Here is a 6,047-nt window from a genome sequence, read left to right as displayed (position 1 = left end):
TGAAAGGGTATTTAGCAGAATTCATGCTAGAGTTTGATATTACTAATATCCCCAGTCTATGTACTGATTTGATTAATAAAGATAGATACAACTAGCCCCTTTGCTAGTTGCTTAAATTACTTTAGGATATACTTTTCAACTACTCTAATCTCACTTTACTCCATATAATTAAAATCCATAACAAAATAAAACAAAACCCACAATAAACAGTGTTAACCACTATAAAAATCTATGTAATTCAAGTTTTTAATGATGTGATTCTAGATTAGTTCTTTAGTAGTAGATCAATAATCTGGAGGGGAAAAGAATAACTAAAATGATCAGGCAATTAGAATACTGAAAATCTTAGGGATCATTGCATTAGAAGTTCTGCTTCATAGAATTTGCCCAAAGCATTAAACAGACAAAGACACCAAGATATAAGTGCAGAAACAAGCATCATAGCATAGACTGTGATGTTAAAAATAAAGATGAATAAAATACCCTCTAATAACTAAATATTGATATAACACCATAATAAGCATAATTTAACAATGATAATTTATACATATAATATATATATTTATTTTTTCTCATGTGTGAGTTTCATAATATATTGTTAAATAAAAATGTAAATTGTAAAATCTGAATATACAACCTGTTTATATAGTATTTGAAAAAAATGTCTAAACACTGTTTATAAATTATTGAGAATGATTATCTCTGGATGGCAGAATTTCAGATTATATTTATTTTGCTCATTTTATCTGTATAGTTAGAATTTTTCCATAACTGTATATAACTTTCATATCAGAAAAGTATATTAAATCACTTTTAAGGCAACTATATATGTATATGCATATTTATAAATATGTACACATAGATATATATGCTTAATTTGATGCCTTTTACTTTAGTAGAGCTAATACAAAGCAACCACAGACTCTGACATTGTCAAAGTTCACACAATTCAACATGTATTGTTTTGTTTTGTTTTTTGTATTTTTCTGAAGTTGGAAACGGGGAGGCAGTCAGACTCCCGCATGCGCCCAACTGGGATCCACCCGGCATGCCCACCAGGGGGCGATGCTCTGCCCATCTGGGGCCTCGCTCTGCCACAATCAGAGCCATTCTAGCACCTGAGGCAGAGGCCACAGAGCCATCCTCAGTGCTCGGGCCAACCTTGCTCCAGTGGAGCCCTGGCTGCAGGAGAGGAAGAGAGAGACAGAGAGGAAGGAGAGGGGGAAGGGTGGAGAAGCAGATGGGCGCTTCTCCTGCGTGCCCTGGCCGGGAATCGAACCCGGGACTCCTGCACGCCAGGCCGACGCTCTACCACTGAGCCAACCAGCCAGGGCCACAATTCAACATGTAAACCTTTGCTTTCTGCCTGTGTCATGACAATTAAGTGGCCTCAAGTAAAAAATAAAATCCTATCCAAAGCCACTTAGATGGGGATTCAGAGATCATAGCTTTAAGGTCCAAATTTTTAAGATGTTCCATTTTTAGCGGAGGCGAAACAAAGAAAGACCTGGATGAACCTGGGCATTTATTCACAACTTAAGTACAAAGGTATTGAGAGCATATGGGTGTGGGAGGAGGAGGGGTGGATGCTAGTACATAGCACATATTAGTGGATGAGATAGAGATGAGCTGAGGGAAGCATTTTAGAGGAGCATGGATATAGTGGAAGATAAATATAGATTTTAAGGATACGAGTTAGATTGATTAGCAGAAAGACCGGTTGTCAAAAGCATAGACTTAGAATATACATAGTTCAGTCAGGATTTATTGAATGCTTATTTACCAAAAAGCCAGCCAAGCACTGAAGCAGAGATTTAGCAATCAAGAGCAAGAATAAAAGAAGACATCCTGATGAAATAAGAGATGGTGTGTAATGAATGAGCATTGAACTCATGACTAGAACATTAAGAGACAAGACTGAGTCACCTTGGCAGAAACTTACATTGAAATTTTGCACATGCTCTTCCTTTCTTTTCTTCCCACTGCCATTACCCTAATCTGGGCTGTTATTTTTCTTCTTAAGTCACTCATGCAAAGTGTTTGTATATTTGTTATTTGTCAGACATTGTGAACAGGAGCTCTTCAAGCATTTTAAGTGTGATGATACAGAGAGCTGTCATGGGAGCAACTAATTCAGACTGTTGAATTGGGATAGATTGTTTCTCTTTTTTTCTCTCTCTTATTTCTAGAGTCTTTCAGGGGTTTCCTGTTAGACCTTGCTTTTATTCCACCTGAAGCATCTTAATGCTTATAATAGATTAAGATGTCCTGAAAAGAAATTTTATTATGTCATTTCCTTGTTTGTGAACTTATAATGACTATAACAGCTAAACTCCTTCCACATTCTCACTATTTTATAATTTTAACCAAACGCATGTTCTTCATTCATTCATTTATCGAACTAAAGCAGGGGTTGGGAACCTATGGCTCACAAGCCATATGTGGCTCTTTTGATGGCTGCATCTGGCTCGCAGACAAATCTTTAATAAAAAAAAATAACGTTAAAAATATAAAGCATTCTCATATATTACAATCCATTCACTTCCTAAGCTCATGTTCATGATTGTGGGTGCTAGAGCCAATCACAGCTGTCCTCTGGGACAACACCAAATTTTTATTGGATAATGCGTAATGTACACGGGTCGTTGTATGGCTCTCATGGATTTATATTTTAAAATATGTGGTGTTCATGGCTCTCTCAGCCATAAAGTTTCCCGACCCCTGAACTAAAGTATTTGTTTCCCCAAACTATGAGTATTACTGAGGTTGCAAAGATAAGTAAGATGTGGTCTTTGTTCTACTTTTGATCTAGTAATACAAAGTAGAAATACATATATAAAAATGAGTACAACGAATGTATAATGCTATAATAGAGTATATACAGGACTCAGTATAAGGAAGAAATTGTGAAGTCTATCTGAGCAAAGGAGAATAAAACTAATTTAGGGGCAGAGCTTAAGCTAAATTAAAAAAAAAACCAAGGGGAACTTACAAACTGAAGAACAGCTTTCTTTGCTAAAGGATGGACATGAATAAGAGCATGGATAAACTGAGCAACTTGTGAATTAGAAGAGAGGGTGACATTGAGATTGAGCTCAAAATACATGGAAAATTAGGTTTTGGAGATGAGTAGAGGCTAAATCATGGCAGGGTCACTTTAGCTTGTAGTCACAGATTTCTTTGTAATATTTCTAAGAAAGAGAGTGACATGACCAGATTTCCATTTGTGCAAAATGTAGCTTGTTGAAAGGTGAGGCCAGAAATAAATAGGATAAATCAATTAAGAGCCTATTATACTTATTTGGACAAGGGTACCTCAACAAGGGTTGTATTACAGGTTAGTGCAGGGGGTAGACTGATATAGGTAAGGATCTAGCAACAAGAATTTGTGCTGCAATTTCAAGGTTTTTTACTTGATGCCTGGATTGACTGTTGGGAATCACCCAGAAGAGATTATATAAGATTATAGGACATATAGGAGATGATGGAGAGATAAGAACTGACAAGACAATGCATTCAGTTTGGTTGTATTGAGTTTATGATGTTTTGGGGTGATTCAGACAGTTAAATAATTGGATTTTAAACCTAGGGAAGAGACATAGGCTAAAGAAATACATTTGCCAACCACAGAAAAATTACAGTTGAAATTACAGAACACGTCTATTTATTCAACTAATACTTTGCATAGTCTTCTAGATACTTAAGATGTAGAAGTGCAGAAAATATAAAGCAATTCTAGCCTTTTTACAGAACTTGCATTTTTTTCAGGGGAGTCAGACTGTAAGTAAAATGTAAAACAAATAATACATCAACTGGTGAAAATAGATCATGGAAGAGAGACACAGAGAGCAAAGTGGAAGATGGACATAGAGTTCAAAGGTGGTAATCACAGAAAGAGTTGCCATTTTTGCGAGAGCTATCAGAGGATCTCATTAGGAGCGTAGTGTTTAAGCAACAACAAAAAGAGAGGCAACAGCTGCTATAGTCATGTGTAGAAAAGGTAAGGTTGAAACTATGAGAGAGGAGGAAAACCTGATGATATAAATTTTTAAAGCTCTTTTAAACCTAGAAAATGTTCAAAAAAATTTAATGTAGTTGTAAGATAGGTTTGGTAGTGTGTGTGTGTGTGTGTGTGTGTGTGTGTGTGTATTTTTCCCTCTTACTTTTCTGAAGTGAGAAGCGGGGAGGCAGAGAGACTCCTGCTTGCGCCCGACCAGTATATACCCAGCATACCCACAAGGGGGCGATGCTCTGCCCATCTGGGCCTTTGCTCTATTGCAACTGGAGCCATTCCAGCACCTGAGGTAGAGGCCACGGAACCATCCTTAGCACCTGGGCCAACTTTGCTCCAATGGAGCTTTGGCTGTGGGAGGAGAAGAGACAGATAGAAAAGAGAGGGAGAAGGGTGGAGAAACAGTGGACGCTTCTCTTGTGTGCCCTGGCAGGAAATCAAACCTGGGACTTCCAAATGTTGGGCTGACGCTCTATCACTGAGCCAATTGGCCAGGGCTGGTTTGGTAATATTTTTGAAGTTTAAAATGGAAATGTTATAAGAAAACACTTTTATGCCTTAAATTTAAAATATAGATTAATTGCTATAATAACGGAAATGATCAGAAATTTGAGAGATTTACTTAAACATTGAGAAAGGACACTCAATATTGAAGTGTATTAAAAAATATTCCAGAACAAACTTTCTCTCCATATATCTAAATATATACATATCTTTCTGTCTGTACAACTCCTCAAATAACTTTGGCTCATGTCTTGAAGTTTATACTCCCTATCTCAAAACAAGTCTACCATGGCCCTTCACCCTCGCCAGGCTGTAGTAGAGGACTCCATACTTCATAAAGGCTGAGATGGAAAGATCATAGAAGAAATCTAGAAACTTTTGGACCTTCTATCCTCAACACCTCAATGGTTTCTGTGTGCCTTTTGATCATGAACCTCGCTTTTAAATTTAGTAAGAACTGTGCAGCTGTAGTTTAATCCTTTCTTCCTGGTAACAATGATAAAGCAAAATGTGTGATAAATTTTTAATTCATTTTCATAGAGCTTCAGGAAAGTGTTAACATTTTCTATTTATATACATGTTTCTTTTGCTTGTGTCTAATGGAAACAATAAAGTTATAAAGGCCATACTTGGTGTAATTTTAATATGCCCAGACACCATATATCCTGTTTTAACCAGACTTAATTTCTTGATGGAAGAAAAGTTTTTCCAGATATCTTCATCTTTCTTGCATAAAAGTATTCGTTATATGTTATTTCTTCCTGTTGACTACATTCTTCCCCAACTAAATGTCTAAATATTTATATTACTTAATTTGGAGGTCATAATTTCCTCAAAATATCTGATACAATCCATATACAACCTTTGACTATGAAAACAATCTTGCATCTCATACATTTTCACATATAGAAAAGATTAGCTGCCCATGGTCTTTGCTGCTCCCAGAGACCAACCAAATAATAAGTTGCTCTAGGTCAACTGTGCTCCCTAGAGCCAAATGTTCTTTTGCTCACTTCTGTCTTTATCTGTATGTAGAACTGCCATTATTATGGATGTCCAGAAATCTCAAGATTTCCATTTTCAATCAGATGTAAATCTCTTACTTAGCTGTTTCTTTCTTCTGTTAACTAGATTATTTGTGTGTATCTAATTTATTGTTATTAATAATTTTAAAAAACTCTCACTCATCTGATGCTATCCTATGTTTAATCTAGATTTACTTTTGCTCTCTCTCTCTCTCTCTCTCTCTCTGGCAGTACTTATTTTTTGCTCTCTACTCTGTAGAAATGAACAAATAGACAAAATTATATAGCAGCCAGTTATGTAGGCATAAATAAACCTATTCATTATATCTACAGGATAAAGGAAAAATTTAGATATTTAAAAAAAAAACACAAACATTTTTATTCTTCCCCATCAACTTTCACTTCAGCTCATCACTGCACATATTATCTATGTCAAGGGTATAGGTATAAATATTTTCCAGTGAACATTGGGCATACTTCTTGCTACTAAGCTATAGTCTATGGAC

Source organism: Saccopteryx leptura, chromosome 8 (genome assembly GCF_036850995.1).
Source record: "Saccopteryx leptura isolate mSacLep1 chromosome 8, mSacLep1_pri_phased_curated, whole genome shotgun sequence".
Lineage (NCBI taxonomy): Eukaryota > Metazoa > Chordata > Mammalia > Chiroptera > Emballonuridae > Saccopteryx > Saccopteryx leptura.
The sequence above is the reverse complement of the archived record's forward strand: the minus strand, read 5'-3'. Positions refer to the sequence as shown.